The sequence below is a fragment of the Orcinus orca genome, chromosome X (genome assembly GCF_937001465.1).
Source record: "Orcinus orca chromosome X, mOrcOrc1.1, whole genome shotgun sequence".
NCBI lineage: Eukaryota > Metazoa > Chordata > Mammalia > Artiodactyla > Delphinidae > Orcinus > Orcinus orca.
Genome location: NC_064580.1, coordinates 104615302 through 104638729, shown reverse-complemented (window position 1 = coordinate 104638729; position 23428 = coordinate 104615302). Strand labels below are relative to the sequence as shown.

Here is a 23428-nt window from a genome sequence, read left to right as displayed (position 1 = left end):
TTCTGATAGAATTCACCTGTGAAGCCATCTGGTCCTGGACTTTTGTTTGTTGAAAGATTTTTAATCACAGTTTCAATTTCATTACTTGTGATTGGTCTGTTCATATTTTCTATTTCTTCCTGGTTCAGTATTGGAAGGTTATACCTTTCTAAGAATTTGTCCATTTCTTCCAGGTTGTCCATTTTATTGGCACAGAGTTGCTTGTAGTAGTCTCTTAGGATGCTTTGTATTTCTGCGGTGTCTTTTGTAACTTCTCCTTTTTCGTCTCTAATTTTATCGATTTAAGTCCTCTCCCTCTTTTTCTTGATGAGTCTGGCTAATGGTTTATCAATTTTGTTTATCTTCTCAAAGAAGCAGCTTTTAGTTTTATTGATCTTTGCTATTGTCTTCTTTGTTTCTATTTCATTTATTTCTGCTCTGATCTTTATGATTTCTTTCCTTCTGCTAAGTTTGGGTTTTGTTTGTTCTTCTTTCCCTAGTTCCTTTAGGTGTAAGGTTAGATAGTTCATTTGAGATTTTTCTTGTTTCTTGAGGTAGGCTTGTATAGCTATAAACTTCCCTCTTAGAACTACTTTTGCTGCATCCCATAGGTTTTGGATTGTCGTCTTTTCATTGTCATTTGTCTCTAGGTATTTTTGATTTCCTCTTTGATTTCTTCAGTGATCTCTTGGTTATTTAGTAACGTATTGTTTAGCCTGCATGTGTTCGTGTTTTTTACGTTTTTTTCCCTGTAATTGATTTCTAATCTCATAGTGTTGTGGTCAGAAAAGATGCTTGATATCATTTCAATTTTCTTAAATTTACTGAGGTTTGATTTGTGGCCATAGATGTGATCTGTCCTGGAGAATGTTCCATGCTCAGTTGAGAAGAAAGTGTAATCTGCTGTTTTTGGATGCAATGTCCTACAAATATCAATTAAAGCTATCTGGTCTATTGTGTCATTTAAAGCTTGTGTTTCCATATTAATTTTCTGTTTGGATGATCTGTCCATTGGTGTAAGTGAGGTATTAAAGTCCCCCACTATTTTTGTGTTGCTGTCGATTTCCTCTTTTAGAGCTGTTAGCAGTTGCCTTATGTATTGAGGTGCTCCTATGTTGGGTGCATATATATTTATAATTGTTATATCTTCTTCTTGGATTGATCCCTTGAACATTATGTAGTGTCGTTCCTTGCCTCTTGTAACATTCTTTATTTTAAAGTCTATTTTATCTGATATGAGTATTGCTACTCCAGCTTTGATTTCCATTTGCATCGAATATCTTTTTCCATCCCCTCACTTTCAGTCTGTATGTGTCCCTAGGTCTGAAGTGGGTCTCTTGTAGACAGCAAATAGAAAGGAACTCTGAAGAGCAGTACAAAATAGAAGACTTGTTTTTGTATCCATTCAGCAAGCCTGTGTCTTTTGGTTGGGGCATTTAATCCATTCACATTTAAGGTAATTATTGATAGGTATGTTCCTATGACCATTTTCTTAATTGTTTTGGGTTTGTTTTTGTAGGTCCTTTTCTTCTCTTGTGTTTCTTCTCTTGTGTTTCCCACTTAGAGAAGTTCCTTTAGCATTTGTTGTAGAACTGGTTTGGTGGTGCTGAGTTCTCTTATCTTTTGCTTGTCTGTAAAGCTTTTGATTTCTCCATCAAATCTGAATGAGATCCTTGCCAGGTAGTGTAATCTTGGTTGTAGGTTCTTCCCTTTCATCACTTTAAATATATACTTTTAAATATATACTTTTTTCCTATATTTTTTGGTTGCATGTCTTTTGATCACCTCTTCATCCAATACACCTTTTGTAGTACAATTTCTATAGAGAGAACAGAAAAACAACTCGGTTTTTTTCTGAGAGTTTGAAAAGTATTTTGCAGCTTCACAAGTCACCACCACTGGTCAATGTCATGGAAATTTTTTGGATTGTTATAAAATTTGGGAAATCCTCCGTCATTTCTTTTATACGTAAGCTGTAAGATTTTACGATGTGTCACGGTTTTTAAGTAATAACTAATCTTAAATAAGCTTTAGATTTACCACTTCAGAAATGTTTCCACAAGTCATTCCTACACTCGTACAGCCAGCAATAACTTAACTATATGCAGAAGTGATAGCAAACCACATAAGTATATCCCACTAACTCCAAATAAATGTATATGCAATTCAATTTCTCTTTGGTTTGATCCCCAAAAGAATAGCTCTGATGAAGACAGAACTCTCCCTAGAAAACAAAGCAAGGTAGGGAATTCCCTGGTGGTCCAATGGTTAGGACTCCATGCTTTCACTGCCGAGGGCCCAAGTTCAATCCCTGGTCAGGGAACTAAGATCCCACAAGCCACTCAGTGCAGCCAAAAAAAAAAGAGAAGCAAAGCAAGGCAGAAAATATGAAAAGGCAGAAGTGTTTTCTGGGTAGGAAGAAGGTAGAAGACACTCATTCTTAATATACCTTGTATCATTCAAAGTTAATAAAAGTATTCCCTTCCCATGTACGTTTGAAAGTATTCTAGCGTTGTGAATTCTGTTGTAGAATTTGGAACACCACACCCCAGAAGAATGAAGCCTCAGAGGAAAGCTGGTGGACCTAACTTAAGGTAGGAGAGGTTTCACCCCCATTGAACTTCAAACCTATGCTGTGGCAAAAGATTTTCTAAAGGAAGACAACAAGGGAATTCCCTGGAGCTCCAATGGTTTGGACTCTGTGCTTCCACTGCAGGGGGCGCAGGTTCAATCCCTGGGCGGGGAACTAAGATCCCACAAGCTTCACAGTGTGGCCCCCCCCCAAAAAAAAGAAGAAGAAGAAGACAGCAAAGACCAAAATCCTAAAGGAAAAGATGGACAGATTTAACTGTATTAAACTTTAAAACATCTGTGTGGTTAAAGTAAACAAAATCAAACATCAAACAAAAAAACTAGAAGAAAAAGTACCTGTCATTCATATTACAAAGGCTTAATAGCCCCAGTACAGAAACCCATTAAAAATTTTAAAGCATGAGGAATCTAACAGGAGAACCATCAAAGAACATGAACAGGCCATTTACAGAGGAAGAAATACAAAAGGCAAAAGTTGAAAGAACTGGCCAAGATTTAGGGAAACTAAGCCCTCTCACCCTGTTATCAGGAATGTAAATTAGTTCGCCTTTATATGGGGCAATTTGACAATATAAAAATAACACTAACATTTATAAAGAGCTTACTATTTACCAAGTACTCTGTGAAGTGCTTTATACTGATTGAGCTATTCAATCCCCACTCAACTTGTATGGACATTCAATGTGCATCATGTGTAATAACGAAAAACTCGAGATTCCTCAGACACTGAACAATAGGGTTTGGTTAAATAGAACATGGAATCTCTATACAATGGATTGAAATAATTTATATTTACCAACATGGAAAACCCTGTAAAATGTAGTAAGTTTTTAAAAAGGCGACAAAAGAGAATGTACAATATACCTGTTAAGTAACAAAATTCAACTAAGTTGTTTTTTAAAGATTTATTTATTATTTATTTATTTATTTATTTTTGGCTGTGTCAGGTCTTAGTTGTGGCACACAGGATCTTTGTTGAGGCATGCAGGATCCTTCGTTGCAGTGTGCAGGCTCTTCATTGTGGTGCGTGGGCTTCTCTCTAGTTGTGGCATGTGGGTTTTCTCTTCTCTAGTTGTGGTGCACAGGCTCCAGGGCACGTGGGCTCTGTAGTTTGCAGCACATGGGCTCTAGTTGAGGCACGCAAGCTCAGTAGTTGTGACATGCGGGCTTAGTTGCCCCTCGGCACGTGGGATCTTAGTTCCCTCACCAGGGATCAAACCCACGTCCTCTACATTGCAAGGTGGGTTCTTTACCACTGGACCACCAGGGAAGTCCCTCAACTGAGTAAGCTTTAAAGATTTTATTGGCTTTATTCAACAATTCATGAATTGGGCAGCATCTCATCTAGCAAATAGAAAGGAACTCTGAAGAGCAGTACAAAATAGAAGACTTTTACAAGCAGAAGGTGGAGGGACAAGGAAATTACTAGCAACGAGTGGATTGTTTCAAGCAAGGTCACCTTCCTTTGGGGGACAGCAGGGGTCTATCAGGTGGATTACCTCACTACAGCTGACCAGACAATTCCAGACTGACTGGAATTACATTCCTGGGAGAGGCTGAAACTGCAATTAGGTTAGGTATTAAGTCTCAGTTTGGTGATGTGGGCTTAGCACAAGTGACTCCATTTGGGGCCTATTGTCTCTTTTTTAACAATTCCCCCCTTCTGATGAGACTCTCAGCTTAACTGGGAGATGTGATCAAAATTTAAGCATTAGTGGCACTTTCAGCTACCACTCTGAAGTTCCCACAGTTTTGGTGATCCTCTGTGTAGTATTCACAGGTCATGACTTTTTAGCTGAACCTCTGTGTCATTCACGGGTCATAACTTCAGGTTCACAATTTTTTAGCTGGTCGTTCTCTTCGTTCTTTCCTGACATTCCAGTCTTAGAACATTTGCTTGGTGGTGAGCAGCTGCAACCATGCATTTAAAGCTTTTGAGAGAACACAGCACACCAGGGAGACTACTATGACTGTGGTAAGCAGGATAATTCCCAAAGTCTGGAGTGCACTTTGGAGTCATGGTCCCCAAGACCCAAACCAATCAACTACATCAAAGAAAGAACCCGTTGAAGGAGTTACTTTCTTAAGCCAGTGACTTATTCAGTGATCTTATACAGCTGAGTTTCAACTTCAGCAGTACTAATCCAGGTGCAGCAAATGGTGCTGGCCACAGCACAAACAACTCCTTGCTCAGCTAAAAGATAATCAAGGGTTATCTTTTTATCAAGAGCAATCTTGATCAGAGAGTGTAAGGATTTTTGTTGGGCAGCTATGGCTTTTGCAGTAGATTCTGTAGTATTTTCGAGAGTTAAGGAGAGGTTCCTGATCATAGCCTTACTTGTATTCACTCCTAACCAGGGAAGTAGGGACCTGCCAAAGGAAGTGAATCCTGAATCATGAACACCTCCTGGGAGGTCTTTTCTAACTGGACAATGTAAATTCAGGGGAGTTGACCAATGAGGTGTCTCAGTTTGATTGTGGACAGCTAGGGGCACAGTTAGATAACCTAAGAGGCATTGATTGCTCAGTTATGCACCAGCCATCTAGGCATTCATGGGCTCAAGGAGAATGACAAACACCACAGACAAAGATAAATCCTGTCAGGGCACAAACCATTCCCACCAAGGTGGTATTGTTAATGGATTGTTGCATTTGTCCATTCAAGCCAGGGGTCAGTTAGGTTTTCAGCACAATTGGAAAGTAAACCTCTAAGCCTGAAATGAAAAGTTGTTCTAATTCCTTGCAAAGATGAGTGCTGCTGGTGAGAGCTTTTCATGATTGGGGGAAGATCTGATTTAGATAATCATAAGAACATGGGGGTGCATATGTACTATGATTTATACAGGTATTTGTATCTAACTGGGCAAGTACAGTTATAATTGAAGAAAAGTCAAAGAAGGCACAGGATGTTCTGGCCATGAAAGTCAGACTCTAAGTGACTCCTGGTGGGGGCGGGGGGGGGGCGTCAATTGGGAATAGAAGAGAAATTGGTCACAGGGAGGACCAGGGGGTCTTCTGGCAACACAGATAGGCATTTTTGATGACAAATCCAGCAGTCTGAAAGGTTAACTCTATTAGCAATGGCCTGGAAGAGTAAAGGAAAGAAAGAGAAGGAGAGAGAGTTTCATGTTTAGCTAAAGTATGAAGTCTTGATCTGGCATCTTGGCAGTCTACATCAATGTTAGCTACTTCTCTTCCTCTGATTTGGAGTCTCCAGTGTCTACACAGGACCAGTTGTCGGGTGCAGCCTTCTTTAGCTGTGAGATGTGTACCCAAGGTTCAAGTCCCTGAAGTTTGGCTGCCATCTGGATAAATGAGGAAGACCTGGTATAGTCCCTTCCAAGAAAATTTAACAGCAGCCTTTATTCTTAGTGATTCCAAATCAGAAGGGTGGGAGAAAATTGGAAACGTTAGTTTGGAGAGTTATAGCCAGATATTTGAGGAAACTAAAAGAATTGAGGATCCAGTCCAGTTTACAGGTATATAACAAAATTTCAAAGACAGTTAACAGGACTAAAATCTAGTATCTACAAAGGTGCAAACATAATTTTTCTCTCTACAATCACCCCCATTTTTTTACCAAGATAATCACAGTAAAACTAATTTGTTTGCATTAAAACTGGCCTTGTTATTTACATAAGTGCAGCAAGAATAGTGATTGACCATATAAGTTCTTTTTAAGACAGCTTTGCTGGAACTTTTCATAAGAAATCTCAGCTTGAACTCTTAAAAGCCTCTGAGGACAGGAAGCCTAGCCAAGATTTTGCCTATAGTTGTGTGAATTCCTCTCTTCTTCAGATCCCCAAAATATCCTGAGCTTTCTAAGCCTGCCAGGAAGTGACCTTCCTTACTTACCTGGTAAGGCTGCCGGGAATCCAGTAAGCAAAGTACCAGGTCGATGTTTCTGAGAGGCTTTATTGGCTCCATGAAGTCAACCTTAGTACGTTAAAGCTGTCTGGTCATATCTGAGTCTATGCATGTCTCTCTCAAATATGACTTTCCTGTCAAAGCCTTGGTATTGTAATATAGCCAGTGTTTCTAATTGTGTTCTGTTACAAGGAGAACAAACAAATCCTTATTGAACTTATTCAAATAACTAATTAGGGCTTCCCTGGTGGTGCAGTGGTTGAGGGTCCGCCTGCTGATGCAGGGGGCGCAGGTTCGTGCCCCGGTCCGGGAAGATCCCGCATGCCGCGGAGTGGCTGGGCCCGTGGCCCATGGTTGCTGAGCCTGCACGTCTGGAGCCTGTGCTCCGCAACGGGAGAGGCCACAACAGTGGGAGGCCCACGTACCGCAAAAAAAAAAAAAAAAAAACCTAACTATATTGCCATGAAAAGAATACTCAAGAGTTTCTAAATTATGGAGGGATTGGGTAGGGAGAAAAAGTACATGTTTCATCTTTGCTTACAAAGGTATACTTTACCAAATTGCTGCATGTCATAGCTAGCTTAAGAGAAAAAGTTTCCTTAAATCTGGAAAAACAAAACATTAAGGAACCAGCAATGTTTCAACCAAAAAGTCATTAAAAATTATAATCATCCTCCTCAGTTCATTCAGACCCATGTAATTAATACTTGTTCTGCTTGAATCCAATTTTTCCATTAGCTCTGGAAATTCTCACTGAGTTCAGCTTTATGATATTAAAGTTATCAGAAACCTGTACTTGTCAAAGTTCATTCCGTGAATCTCCTTGAAGATGGAAGTACTTTGCAGGAACATTTTTACAAAAGTATCAGAGTAAAAGAGTAACTGTCTGTAAAAAGACTTAAAAAATGCTCATTGTTAAAGATCTGATGAGAATTAATTACAATGGAATTGATGAAGAAATTTGGTTATTTCTGTGACATACAACATTTTAAGATAATAACTGGAATTATTACTGATAACATACCAGGACACTTCAAATTCCCAGAAATTTCATACAATTTCTGGATCACATATATCTATACAAATACAACATAAAGAAGGCTTAGTACTACTTATTTGACAATGCTTCCCATGTAATTTAGCATATCAAATATGCCTAATAAGTTTAACATCTCTCTTTTTCTAAGGAGAGTAATTCTGTTGTGATTTTCCAGGGGCTTCTGGAAAAATCTCAAAGTTACTTCCAGGTCAAAAAGACTTCATTTAGAATTTGATTTTTTTTTGGTGGGGGGGGTAGTTTTCAAAAATATCAAAAGGCTTTAAAAATATTTGGTCAAATAGGATCATAGGTCACTGAAACAATACTTAATTATCTATTTAGCCATAGTGACAATTAGACTTCACAGGCAAATACAGAAAATTAAATACTTGTAAACAAACAAACAAACAAAATACCTTAGCTCTTTTAATAAAGAAGACTCAATTTTCTTAAGTAATCAAAGACTTGACAAAGACAATGTGAAACAGGAAATTATTATTATTATTTTTTGCGGTACGCGGGCCTCTCACTGTTGTGGCCTCTCCAGTTGCGGAGCACAGGCTCTGGATGTGCAGGCTCAGCGGCCATGGCCCACGGGCCCAGCCGCTCCACAGCATGTGGGATCCTCCCGGACTGGGGTACGAACCCACGTCCCCTGCATCGGCAGGCGGACCCTCAACCACTGTGCCACCAGGGAAGCCCGAAACAGGAAATTATTTTGATAAGACACAAAATCTTTATCTTCTAGGCAAATTACTTAAAAGAAAGAAAAACCATTTACAATCTCTTACAAGAGCAGATCAATAGTGCACAAAATCTTTGTCCTTTTAACAGAGAGAAAACCAAATTCTAATATTGCACCAGCTACTTTTGATATTAAAACTCATTTTTCACTCAAATAAGTTCATTTTAATATTAGCCAGCTTAACCATGCATAAAATTATTTCCCAAGATTCCTTTCCCATAAACCTTTTAAAACTTTCTTTTTTTACATTTAGATTTTGTCCTATGTTTTCCTTCTTTTCCATTCTGAAATAACCAGCCTTAGGACAAAATTACTTCCCTTTCCCTCAACAAAAATGCATTTCCATTCCTCATACCTTCTTTTACTGAAAACATACATCCTACTTTCCTTGCATACGGAAACTTTCCCTTATTATTTCTAGTAGTTTTAATTACATATAACTTTTAACCCTTAAAAACTTTAATTTCTACTGAAAATAAATAAGTAAACAATTGTGAACTATTTTATACATTAGCATTTTGTGGCAAATTTATAAACATTTTATATTTTCTAGAAACATATGCTTTTTCATAGTGATTTTTTTTCAGTGTGGCACAAAACATGTTTACTAATAAACCCAAATATCTTTAGCTGCTCTGTAAAACAAAACCAAAAGTGGATAAACCTACATTCAGTAATTAGTGTTTCAGTATTTCATCTTATTTGGAAATTATCTAGATATTTAATGACTATCATTTAATTTAACTTAGCAAAACTTTAAGGTTTCAGGTTACCAAAAAGATTTGGGGAAACTGCTTAAGCAGATATACTGTAAAATATAATTATTGCTAAAAAGTTCACCTATAAACTCTTATCTCACTTACATCTATTTAATTCACTTGTTTTCAACAATTATGCTTAGATTACTTCATCATACCAAGTTATGTTTCTTACTGACAAGTTTTATAACAGAGATATCATGAACTTATTTGACTAATAAACCTAGGTAGAATAAAAGTTGTATGTCTGCATTATATTCAATGTTGATAACTCTAAAGACATGTCTATTTTAATTAAACCAACAGATTTAAATTAGCTTTAATACCAAATATTTTCCTAGATCACACGAACCTGAAAAGCATTTGGGTTAGTTTCTATTATATTTTTTGAGAATTTTATAAATACTTAATTCATATAGGCATTCATTTTCTTTAAGCCAATTAAACAGAACTCTTTTACAAATTAATTTTGGCAATACCATCTGGAGGTAAAAAAAAAATACCACACATCTACAACATATATAGAGACACACATAAACATACAGATGCAAACTTTATAGTTGAGACTTTATAGTTCTTGTCCTAAAATTTTAACCATGAGACAGATATGATAATATAAAACTCACTAGCTTATAAAAGAACAGTTGAAATAAGTATACCTGCTCCAATGGCTATGGCTAAAGCTTCTTCTAATATTTGTGGAGAAGACACTGAAGATTTGTATTTGTCCTTAACAAGTAACCTTATAGAAGCTGTAGACCAGATTTGGGGCAAGAGAGCTTTTATAGCAGTTTGTATTTTTTAAAAGCCTTCCCCCCACTTTTTTCTTTCATTCTCAGGAATTGGCAATGGTCTAGATAAGAGTTCCCAGAGAAAGACTAGGTAAAACATTTACTTCTCAAAGGCTCAGGGAAAGAATGCAAGTTCCTCCAAGAAGGACTTTTGTTCTTTAAAGACCAGAATTTTTACAATACTTACAAGCTTTCTGAGATAAGTAGGGGAGGTTTTGGGATAGGTAAAAAAGATAGGTGGACTTTGCATTTTTTCTGGAGCCACATTTCTGGTTTTGCAAAGATCTGTAAGATAAGGACAGTTGCTTTTAATTTCTCAAGAAATTGGGTTGCAACTTAAATGGCATCATAGGTTGTTCCACTCATCCAACCACATTATCTTCAATCTGCTTTTCTGTATCAGGGAGAAGATTCCCAACTAAGATGAAAACCAAAATATTTCTATGTTCTGGATTTAGAAATATTTGTCTTTGGAATGTTTTAGTAAATCCTTCCACAAAGGCTTCAGAAGGTTTTTCTTTCCCTCTGGGTGTATAGTTTTCATTTTAGCTTGGGGGAGAAGGCCTTTAAAAAAGTTCCCAGGGCTTCCCTGGTGGCGCAGTGGTTGACAGTCCGCCTGCCAATGCAGGGGACACGTGTTCGTGCCCCGGTCCGGAAAGATCCCACGTGCCGTGGAGCGGCTGGGCCCGTGAGCCATGGCTGCTGAGCCTGCGCGTCCGGAGCCTGTGCTCCGCAGCGGGAGAGGCCACAACAGTGAGAGGCCCGCGTACCACAAAAAAAAAAAAAAAAGTTCCCAATAGGCTTTGAATATCAGCTTCAATTTGGCCAACTTCTGACCACAGAGCTACTTTAAAAAAAAAAAAATACTTTCAAATATCTTGTCAGGTTTCATCCGGGAAAAACAGTAAATATTTCTGGCAGTATTGAACAATTCCTTGGACTAAAGAGGCGCCCCCAAAGAGGGTGCAAACGTATTTTATTTTCCTTTCTCTACAGGATACAACAGACAGAGATCTGGGAGAGCCAACTGTAGCAAGAATTATTACCCTTAGCCAGCTTCTGCCAGTTTTCCCAGGATCCCATCTGCAAGCTCTGAGTGGGGTTTAAAGTAGAGAGTGTAAGCTCTGGTATCTACCAGAATTTGGTAAAGTTTTTGATTGATTTTAACTTTAGTTTCCCCTTGGCTGCTTAAGGGAATAAAGTAGCAGTTTGCTAGAAAAATCCCTCAGAGTCTCATCAACTCTGGCCCCTCCTTAGAAGGTAGATTTGGGGGCATTCAAGCTGATGTGAAGAATTTGCATAGGACCTTTGAGGATCTCTTTTCCAGTATCCTAGTTGATTACAATAGATATCAATCTCTAGGACAGCATTTTGATGATGGACCCCTAGGAGGGTGTAATTCAGGAGGCCTTGGTGTTGTTTTAGATACCTTTTGTGTCTTTGATTTTCCATTAGCCTTTTACAACAAAATTTTCACTGAAGCTATTTTGGAATCTAGAAGCCTTTTGGAAGCTTCTACATATCAATTAAAATAGGTATCCCATTCTGTTTGTTTGATTTGGGAACCTTTGCTTTTTAGTGAACCTCTTAACTGAACGATCTTGTCTAGTTGGAACATTCCCCATAATGGCCATTGTAATTCTAGGATTTTTTTTAGCAAGATTCTGCCATTTTTGTAGATATTTATAGCTTCCGGGACCATAGTTCTTACACATAAAATAAGCAGGTGTGCCAAAAGGTGGTGCATTCAACTCTTTGGAATTTAAGGATCCCATTTCTTTTAGCTAAGCCTTTTTGGTCTCTTGGAGCCAAACTACAGTAGTCTGTCCTTAATCACAGGGGAAACATTCCAAGAAAGACCCCTAGTGGATGCCTGAAACTAAGGATAGTACCAAACCCTATATATATTTTTTCCTATACGAACATACATACATATTGTAAAGTTTAATTTATAAATTAGGCACAGTAAGAGAGTTACAATAATAACTAATAACAAAATAGAACAATTATAACAATATACTGTAATAAAAATTATGTGAATGTGGTCTCTGTCACAAAATATTTTATTGTACTATACTCACCCTTCTTGTGATGATGTGAAATGATAAATGCCTATGTGATGACATGAAATGAGGTGAATGACGTAGGCATTGTGATGTAGCGTTAGGCTACTATTGACTTTCTTATGATATGTCAGAAGGATCATCTGCTTTGGGTGATCCTAGATCATCGAGCCATGATGATGTTGATGGCTGGATGTCAGGAGCGGACAATGTCACTGGTTGGGGATCCTGGGCAGGATGGAGCTGGAGGGCTCAAGGTTTCATCAAGCTACTCAGAATTGTGTGCAATTTAAAATTTATGAATTGTTTAATTCTAGAATTTTCCATTTAATACTTTCAGACGGGCTTCCCTGGTGGCGCAGTGGTTGGGAGGCCGCCTGCCGATGCGGGGGACACGGGTTCGTGCCCCGGTCCGGGAGGATCCCACATGCCGCGGAGCGGCTGGGCCCGTGAGCCACGGCCGCTGAGCCTGCGCGTCCGGAGCCTGTGCTCCGCAACGGGGGAGGCCGCGGCAGTGAGAGGCCCGCGTACCACAAAAAAAAAAAAAAAAAAAAAAAAAAAAAAAAAAAAAATACTTTCAGACCATGGTTGACTAGGGGTAACAGAAACTATGGAAGGTGAAACTGCAGATATGGTGGGACTACTGTAATACCTAAGAGGGTTGTGCTGCTGCATTGGGGATTGTGTGGTGTTTTACAGCATACCTCATTGCATGGAAATTTTCTTGAGGTTGGTGATCAACTTATCCTAACACAGGAATCTTAGAGTTAGGTGGTGAGTGCTCCATCAGTTTTTAAGTACTTGACCCATGCCCACCAATTTTGCGACTTTTGGCTTCCAAGAATCCCATTAGCAATAGCCCTTATCTACACAAAACAAGACAAACATGTGCACCTTAACACACGAGCAGTAACCAAGAGATGTTACTGTGGCCTGGACAAGAGAAGGCCCTGTACACACCACCAGCAATTCCCAATGTGGAACCTGGGACTCGGGAAAGGACTGAACCAGCAGACCCAGCAAGTGGGGACTACAGACTGGGATTCTAAACAAATGGGGAACTATTGACAGAATCGCCAGCAGTTCCCAACGTGGAATCTGGGGACTAAACTAAGGGCTGGGGTTTTCCAGTCAAATAGGGGATTGTGGTCTAACTACCAGAAGGTCCCAATGTGGAACTGCAGAAAGCCAATTAGATTGGAAGCTCAAGGCAAAGAGAGTGGAGCTCAGAACCAAGAGGAACTTACCCACGGCCCTCGGAAATGGCAAGAAAGAGAACTCAAGGGGTTCACAAGGTATCACTCCTGTGTTTCTCATTGTCCCTGAAGCCATCAGAAGTCTCCTTCAGTCCCACTGCTGCCACCGAATCTGTTAAAGAACAAAGTTCAACTGAGTAAATTTTAAATATCTTATTGGCTTTATTAAACAATTCATGAATTGGGCAGCATACCGTCTACCAAATAGGAAAAAGCTCTGAGGAGCTGTACAAAATGGAAGACTTTTACAGGTAGAAGGAGGCAGAACAAGGAAGTTATTCTAACAAAGAGCTGGTTGTTTCAAGCAAGGTTACCTTCCTCTGGGGGACAGCAGGGGTCCATCAAGGAGATTACCTCTTTAGTGCTAACCAGGAAATTCCAGACTGACTGGTTAAGATTACATTCCTAGGAGAGGCTGAAACTGTAATTCGATTTCCTATGTATTAAGTCTCCATTTGGTGACATGGGCTTAGCACAAGTGACTCCATTTTGGGCCTTATCTCCTTTTTTTAAAAATAAATTTATTAATTTATTTGTTTATTTTTGGCTGTGTTGGGTCTTCGTTGCTGCACATGGGCTTTCTCTGGTTGCAGCGAGTGGGGGCTACTCTTCGTTGAGGTGCGTGGGTTTCTCATTCCGGTGGCTTCTCTTGTTACGGAGCACAGGCTCTAGGAGTGTGGGCTTCAGTAGTTGTGGCACGTGGGCTCAGTAGTTGTGGCTCGCGGGCTCTAGAGCACAGGCTCAGTAGTTGTGGCGCATGGGCTTAGTTGCTCCATGGCATATGGGATCTTCCTGGACCGGAGCTCGAACCCATGTCTCCTGCATTGGCAGGCGGATTCTTAACCACTGTGCCACCAGGGAAGCCCCCTTATCTCCTTTTTAACATACAATTTCTATAGCATAAAAAACTGTATGAATATGTGTCTATATATGTATATGTATACAGAAACATCTCTTGGATATGTACACCAAAATAACAAGGGTTGTTTCTACGTGGTGGGAGTTTTAGATGATCTTGATTTTCTGCTTTATACCTTTCTATTATGTCTTTGTTATCACTATTCCTGCTGCCCAGGAGTAAGGTCAGCTTGATGAGCATACAACCTGTGCTATCACACAGGGTCCCATGCTTAGAAGAGCCCATGTTTGGTTTAATATTCTGCTGTCACTATTTTGAAATTCTGAGTAATTCATGAACAAGGGGCCCCACATTTTCATTTTGCACTGAGCCCTACAAATTACATTGCTGGTCCTGTCAGGAGTATAGCTTGCCTCTTCAACGCTCATCCGGAAATGTGCTGTTCTACAACCACCACGTGAGAACTTGCTACTCTCATTTTTGTTCCTTCAAGTAGAAGGGTGATACCTCTCAACAAGGAGGCTTTTCACCTATTTTTTCCACTGTCAGCAAGACCATCAATCCTCTCCCTGAAGGGAATGGAAAGCCTCTGAGGGCAGATTATTTTTTCTTCCCTACTAGATTTTAGTTTTACGCTCTCTCCCAGCCCCTGACAGGATGGATTGCAGGTGTCCATAATAGAGTACCTACGTTCCAACATGCCAATTCTAGGAGGAGAAAAATCTGTTCTCCTGTGATCCACAATCAATCCCAGCCACTACTCTAGCATCAAATGCATATGTGTACATTTACATATGTGAATTATTGTTAAGTCATTCTATAATGAGCCTTCGTGCCTAGAGCCTTGCCAAGCAAGGTTTTCATAATATCCCTAAGTAGTTTAGCAACAACTCAGAGCAACAACTAAAGCCAATCTTCATAGCTATCAGTGAATATACCCACGCCCATATTCATGAGATTTCCTTATAGTTTATTCCCATCAACTAAGCTTTTTATTGTCAAGAAGTTTCATGTAATTCTCCACCTGGAGATTTCACTGTGCATTCCTTCCTTTGGATCTTTTATAAAGATTTTTTTTTAAACTAGCCTCCCCACCAATCCCTAAGAAATCGTATTTTCAAAATGTCAAAATAATGTCCTTAACCTCCTTTAACTCTATGTCTGTTTCTTATTTCTAAGGTGATATCTACTGAGAGGAAAGAGGGTCAAGGTCCTATAGTGACTCAATTCCCTTAAAAACAGTGGTCATGGGAATTCCCTGGTGGTCCAGTGGTTAGGACTCTGCGCTTTCACTACTGTGGGCCCGGGTTCAATCCCTGGTTGGGGAACTAAGATCCTGCAAGTGTGGCATGGCCCCAAAACAAACAAAAACCTAAAAAACAAACAAACCCAAAACAGTGGTCGTAAGATCTTGTCAAAAACTTTTGGAGGTCAATTTATATTATATCCATCAAATGTCTTATCTGCATGCTGTTTAATCCTTCAACCCACTTAGCTAGATAAGAATTATAGAAATCACCACATTTCCTCTAAGGAGTTCTTTTGGTTCAAATATCCTCTACTAGCTTTACTGACACGACATCAAACTCCCCAGTTTTTGAGTGACCTCCATTGTTCCATAACTGTCACATAAACAAAAAACTTTTAATTATGGATATTTTCAAACACACACAAAAGTATAGAAAATAGTGCAATGAAGTTCCAGGTAGCTACTACTCAGCTTCAGCAATTACATTTGCCTATCTCAATCATCACTTTTAAATTTTGTTTCTCAATTTAGAGGAAATTTTGAGCATTAGATTCTAACTAGGAATACAGCCAAATTCATATTCTCACTTGAAATAAAGCTGTCACCTAAGTAGCAGTTATCTAGTTAAAATCAAAGAGCATCCCCATTTCCATCTCTAACCAACCTGCTTTCTAACTCCCTCTCCTCCCGCCCCTGAGCTGCAACTGGCACTTGTCCCAGCTAACTGGTCTAATCCTTTCAACTACTTAAATGTAGGACAGGAGGACTTTGAGAATAGATTTGCTTAGCATACTGCAGAAGAGGCAAAATTGCCCTCTGACCACTGCATCCCAGGGCAATTCCATTTCAATTCTTTAACTTCTGTAGAAGTGAACAAATAACAGCATTGGAATAAAGCTTATTTTTCAGAACTTTTGTTCAAAGCTCAGTGTAAAAGCATGCCCACGTCTATCCATGTGAAAGTGGATATTACACAAAGTAGGCAAGAAGAGCAAGGCTCAGAGGGAATAAGATGGAAGATTAAGTTATGGATCAAGGGAAAGGAAGTAATGTTTCTAGGCTCCCTCTGGGAGACTTTATCTCCTTTATCTTCCCAGCAACTTCAGGTATAATCTAATTCCCATTTTACATATGAGGAAACTGAGGAAATTCAAACCTCAGAAGTCCTATGGCTCAAGACACCAGTTTGTTAATGTTGCAGGAGGAACTGAATCTGATCTATTTGACTCCAGAGCCATGCCTTTCTAAGTCAGGAGCACTGGAAATTGGTTGGGATCCCCAGGACAATCCTTTCTGAGGCCTGAGCCTGCAAATAAATACCACTTTGTAATAAGACTTTCTCTCTTTCTCACCAGATGGTCCCCTAAATTAGTTGAAGCCTGTGGGCCTTAAATATAAAATAGGCAGATGCATCTTGATTATAATACAGCAGTTTGGTTTTAGTTGCAAGTGTTATGCTTAAAATGCAAGAATGTGATTGATTTACAGAATTTTTTTTAAAGGATAGGGGTTTTTTTGTGCTTGGCCAGCCCAGCTCCTGAATGCCTGGCTGCTCTCCAAAACAGACCGAACTACATGTAGGCAGGCCACCAAAAGTAAGGGTTCTATTTCTCTGGGACAGCCCTGAGCAACAGGACCTTCGCCCAATCCATACTGCTGATGCTGCCTCTATGAGACCCACCGGAGGCAGTTCTTGCTCTTCCTCCCTTAGCCAGACTAGGCAAGAGGTATTTCGTCAAGAAGTCCCCAGCTTGCTGGAATAATATCCACCCAGCTCCTTCTCTGCCATTGGCATTTACCGTAGCCTGCCTGGATCTAGAAGCTGATCCCTCTGGACTAAAGATCGTGCCTCTTCTTCTCCAATGAGTTGAGGGGACAAGAGGCAGCTTTAAAACTTGCTTCTCTTTTACTCACACTTAGTATGCCTGTTTCGTCTGTATGTAAAGACTCCACTCACCTACAGCTATGAAAAACCCCGCTCTAACTTTGGAACTGAGAAATCATTCTTTATTCAGACACGTGCTTCCTCCACAAAGCATAGCAGCTGGGTGCATTGGAGGCAGCAGTGAGGGTGCAGGATCCAGGAGGGATGGGGAAGAAAGCAATTCTGAAAGGGAGTGAGGAGCAGTCTCAGGGAAGGGAGATGTCATCAGAGGGTTAAGCAGGCAGCAGGAAGGAAGAGGAATTCACTATTGAGGAGAAATGGAGAAGGGACTAAGTACCAAGCACTATGCTAGATGCTTCACATATACCAAGTGAGGAGGGACTGGAAATGGAGAGAAATTTATGAATGCTATTAAACTAGTGCAGGCAAGAAGTAATTAGGGACTTAAGAGAGTGGTGGCAGTTTGAATGGGAAAGAGAGGACAGAAGCAGGATTCACTGTGAAGTGAGGCTCGGCCCAACTTAGTAATTGATTGGGTGTAGAGGTCAGGGAGAAGGAAGAAACCAAGAGCTTTGGTTTTCATAATAAGTGACTGGGAAGATAAGAGGAAATGATTGTCAGGAGATGGATTTAGACAAGGTTAATCAATTCAGTTTGGGGCCTATTTAAGCTTTTAAATTTTTTTGTTATGCAAATTTCAAAACATAGACGAAAAGAGAGAATAGGATATTGAAGTCCCATATACCCACTGCCTAACTCAACAATTATCAACTCACAGCCAATCAATACCCTTACCTATTCCTTCTCTCCCCAACGGGATTATTTTGAAGTAAATCCCGGACATCATATGATATTATCCATAAACACTTCAGTATGTATTTCTGAAAGATATTCCTAACATAGCCACATATAATTATCTCACCTAAAAAGGTAACATTAAGCCTTTAATGTCATCAAATACTTAATGTCATCAGTAATTATTCAAACTTCCTCAATCGGCCCCTTGTTTGTTTGATTTATATAGTTGATTGGTTAAAACCAGGATCCAGATAAGCAGTCCCATTGAATGTAAGATTCTGTCTGAAACAGCCATATGGAGATATCAAGCAGGCAACTGAAATTTTGGGTCCAAAATTCAAGAGGTAGAGGCCAGAAATATAGATGTGGAAATCATCTTCCCAAAGAGAATCGTTGAAGCTATTTGAATAGATGAAGCTATTGAGTATGTATTAAAGGGGAAGAATATAACAATAAAAATGGCCCAAGGATAGAACCCTGGGGAAAAACTACATTTTGAAGAGAAGAAAGAGACTGAGGATGGGGACGAGGAGGGATTACTCTGGGAAAGAAACAAGAAGCTGAAAAGTTGAAAAAGAAAACAAGATTAGTGTTGTCCCCGGAACCAAGAAATGAAAGTGTTGCACAGAGGGAGGACCACACAATTTTCCTCACTCAATGTTTTCCCTCAAAAGAGCCTTGTACTAGGACTCAGTCCCTACTCTACTGTGTGACTTTCTAGCTGTGTTACAAGTTGAGCAAGTCACCTCCCTAAGTCCAAGATTGTTCAGATTTAAAAACACATAAGACCAGGCCTGATTAACAGGCTGCTATGAGGATCAAATGAGAATGGAATCATGTGAAGAAGGCCTTTGTTAACTGCAAAGCACTGGACAAATAGGAGAGGCTGTTCGTTCAATACATCCTTATTGTTATTTTTATTAATTATGTGAAAATATAACTGCTAAGTGGAGGATTTAAAGTTTTTAATATTAGGAAATCCTGAATTTGAAAGGCCATGATTCTTCAAGAGTCTCATTAGATATAATAGCCGGCTCTTAGGAGCATCTATTGTGTGCTAGACACCGTTCTAAATCCTCCACATACCTTAACTCATTTGATCCTCAAAAAAAAATCTTATGAGATAGGTACTACTATTAACCTTGTTTTACAGATGAGGAAGCTAAGGCTGAGAGAAGTGACCTAACTTGCCCTAGGTCACACAACTAGGAAAGTAGCTGAGCCAGAGCTTAAGCCAGGTCTTTCCTATGCCAGAGCCTGACTTCTTAATCACTACACCAAACTTCCTCTTAAAAATATGCCTTGGAAAATTAGAAGACCACCATATTGCAACCCTAATGAATTATGGATCTAGGCATCAATGGCAGCTACCATCACAAAGACAACCAGACAGGGCTTCCCTGGTGGCACAGTGGTTAAGACTCCACCTGCCAATGCAGGGGACACGGGTTCAAGCCCTGGTCCAGAAGATCCCACATGCCGCGGAGCAACTAAGCCCATGTGCCACAACTACTGAGCCTGTGCTCTAGAGCCCATGAGCCACAACTACTGAGCCTGTGTGCCACAACTACTGAAGCCTGCGCACCTACAGCCCATGCACTAAAACGAAGAGCAGCCCCTACTCGCCGCAACTAGAAGCCTGTGCACAGCAACAAAGACCCAATGCAGCCAAAAATAAACAAAACAAAATAAATAAAACATAAAAAAAAGACAACCAGACATAATGTTCCTTAAGGAAGCACATGCCACCACCTATGAGGTAATTTTGCACCCCCTCCCTCCCCCGCAAAAAATTGAACCTGAATCAAACAAAGCTTTTAGATTAGGGTTATGGTTGCCAGATGAATTTCAGGATGCCCAGTTAAAACTGAATTTCAGATAAACAACAAATAATATTTTTAGTGTAAGCATGTCCCATGCAATATTTAGTATGTCCCATACACTAAATTTGGGACACAGTTATACTAAAAAAGTATTCATTGTTTATCTGAAATTCAATTTTAACTGGGAACTCTGTATTTCTATTTGCTAAATCTGGCAACCCTACTTTAGATCCAACTACCCATTTATAAGGAACACAAACGGCAGAGAAACACATTAAAGGAACCAGAATAAGGCTATCTGCACCAGACTGGGTAAATGTACAAGACAAACAACCAGACTTCTTTAACAAAGAAATGTCAAGAGCGAGAGAGAAAGAGAAACCTATAGACTAAAGAGACTTAAAAGACACAAAACTCCATCACTATGTGTAGACTATTTAGATTCTGCTTCAGATTATTAAAATACCATGACACTTGTGATATTATTGGTAATTTGATCACTGTCAAGTAATTCCATAAGTATATTAAGGAATTATTCATTTTTTAGTTTTCTAGTGGTATTGTGGGTTTTTTTAAGAAGCCCTTATCTCTTATACATTTTGAAATGTTTATGGATGAAATGACATGTCCCAGAAGTGCTTCACAATAATATGGAAAGGAGGGAAGTGGAAAGAGTATAGATGTAATAAGATTGGCTTTGAATTGAGGATGTTGAAGCTTCCTTAAAAAGTACACGTGATTTCATTATACTTTTCTATTTCGGTATATGTTTGAAGTTCCCCATAATAAAAAAAGGCTTTTGAAAAAAACAATACCTAAAACAGAGCCTGACCTACTGTAAACACTTAATACATATTTGTTGGCAGGCAAATGGGTTTAATTTTAAAAAAGGAAAGCTTCCAGATGGTCATCAAATGGAAAAACATTTTAAAATGAGATTGCAAGCATGAATATGCCTGAAAACACAAATGAGATTCATTTAGGGACCAAACTATACTCAAATGGAACCAATAATGAATTTGCTCAGACAAGGGAATTTGTTTATTAAAGATGAACAGTTGTGAAATTCTGGGCAGAAGAGGTTCATATATTATAGCTATTAATTTTGGTAAACACAGAAGACATTTTTAACCCTTCAAAAAGATGTTATGCAGAAAACAATCCACCTTAGATTTTCTTCAATATTTATTATTCCACTGAACTGTTGTAGAAAGTCATGTTAATTTCCCAAAGGCCTTTGGACAGATTTCGAAAATTTGAATGTTCAAATGCAAGTGATCGCCAATTACTAAAAATTAATGACTTCTCATGCTGAATAATGCATGCACTTGGCAGGAGGACTTTACCAAAAATGCAGTGTTGTCAGTTTTTAATGCAATCTTGCCTTAGCTGCTGGGTACATGAAGGCAACCAAATTCAAAAGCAACCCTCAGCCCCCCACACACAAGGAGCAGGTTAGTGTGTTTACTGAAGTGTTTAGTGCAGGTGAGATAAGCTGTTTATTTTATGCTTAATGTTACACTATATGGATGCACTGTAATTAATTCAACCATTCTCTTATTGGATATTTCCCACTATTATCAACAACAATGCATTTGACCTTATACATTTAGCCTTACATTCTGGTGCTTTAATTTCTGGGGGAGAGATTACAAGAAATGGGTTAGCTGGGCCAAAGAATATTTATAAATATTTTTAATTTTAGCAGAAACTAATTGCATGTATTTTTAAAATTAGGGCTACGATGTGGAATGGCATTTTAAAAATGAATCACCTAACTACAAATCAACCATCTCACTAACCTCACTTCAAATGCAAAGTATGTTTAAGCTCTGATTTAAGTAGAGAACTGGGTTCTTAGACAATCTCTCATTGACAGCACTTTTGGTGTTGAAAATTCCATGGTTTATTCTGTTTCAGAGCATCTTGTATCAGTACTTCCAGTTTGGTATTCCTTCCTGTACTAGAAGGAAGCAGCATCTTAAACTGACTCCTTGCCACTGTCTCTGAATTCTGAGTGCCATTTCTGTCTTTCCTTGGTCCCTTTTTGCAAGGAGCGACTGGCTGTCCGCACTCTTCAAAAGGTATTTTTATTGGTATCTTTTCCTCTTATTCTTTTTGTCCCTCTAATTTTAAAGATCTTTTTATTTGCTGTTCTTCAAATTCAAAAATAACAAATGCTTGTTATAACCAGTGAAACAAGGCAATAGGAGGATGTATAAACACAAAGCTAATCATCACACGTCGACCTCCTGATGTGATCTATATTAATAGCCTGCTGAGCAGCCTTCCACAACTCCCCTTGCTCATACAAACAGATCAAACATATGTGCACATATGTAAAATTCTGTTTGTTTTCACCAAAGTATAATCATACTATACACATTATTCTGCAACTTGTTTCACTTAACTCTATATATATATATATATACACACATATATTTATATATATGTGACAATAGACAATATATGTTATTTAAGAAAATATAGTGGAGATACTCTGCAGTCATAAGTTCTTTTCCAGTTCTAGAATTCATTTTTGTATTCCTTTGGAGAACATACAACCATGTATTTGTAATGAATTGTTTAATGTCTTTCTTCCCTGCTAGACTGAGAGCTCCTTGAAGGCAGGGGTCTAATTTTGTTCACCACTATATCTCCAGAATTTAGGGTAGTGCTGCCAGGACAGTAATTGCCTTTATAAAATCTATTTGTTCATTGTTTCAGTGCTTCTTGAAACCTTCAGTCTACTTAAACTGGGTCATTGCCAATACTCAAATGTACGTGTCTTTAGGAACTCAGGCCTGAGTAAATCACCACTCAATGTTATTTAGATGGAAACTGGTGACAGTACATTTTAAAAATTTGTAAGACTTCGTGCTTTTTAGCAAAAAACCCTTTCTGCCACAAAAAAAAAAATGAATTTTAAAGGACAGATCACATGTTTAGCAGAAAGAGAGCTCTACACTTATAATTAGAGCTGAATTCTAGTCCCACCTCTGCCATTAATTACTGTGTGGCCTTTAGAAAGTTCCTTATCCTTTCTGGTCCTGGTTCATCTGTTGCTCTAACATTCATTAATTCCAAAACTATGTACTGTCCCCTGCGTGCGGCACTAGGTTAAGTGCTAGTGATACAGGGGTGAGTGATATAACAGCTAACAGTTAACGAATGCTTACTGCATGCTTGGTCTTTTGCTAATGGAGTCAAAGGCACTATCTCATTTAATCTTCCATGATAGCACTACCGTGATACTTTCTGTACTTTACAAAGGAGGAAACTGAGGCATAGCGAGGTAAAGTAACTTTCCCAGCATACCAAAGGACGCGGTGAAGACAGGATTGGAAGCCGGACAGTGGGGCTTCAGATGCCGTTCCAACCACCTTAGTGATCCTTGCCCTCATAATTCAACGACTATTGGCCTGCATTTAATCCCAGCCCAGTACTGGGTGGAGCGCCTTCTTGTCAATGGGAGGGTGCAGTGCCTCAGGTGCTTGTCAGAGAAACCATTGAGAGACCTGACACGATCTCAGTCAGGTGAAACACTACCTCGCTCTCGCAGTTTCCACAACCGGAAAATGAAGCGGTGGGACGTGTCAGCGGGTCGTACGCACGCACGCCTCTCTGGGCGTCCCATTGGGTACGGGTGAGCGTGCGGGTCACGCCATCAGGACGCGCTTCTCTGAACTCGGCACGGGGCGGGGAGAAAGGGCGCGCTGCGTGC

General features: G+C 39.4%; 2 long non-coding RNA genes across 2 annotated transcripts in view; both read right to left on the bottom strand.

The window, feature by feature from the left end:
- The window catches only part of LOC125963039 (uncharacterized), a 181191-nt gene that overhangs the window by 36390 nt on the left and 121373 nt on the right, over positions 1–23428 (bottom strand). The gene's annotated exons all lie outside the window — the stretch shown is intronic.
- Positions 1374–23375, bottom strand: LOC117198686 (uncharacterized). Its single transcript, XR_004479907.2, has 3 exons — positions 23254–23375; positions 13082–13202; positions 1374–1798 (listed from the first exon to the last, which is right to left on the bottom strand). It is a non-coding gene; the product is annotated as an uncharacterized LOC117198686 (long non-coding RNA).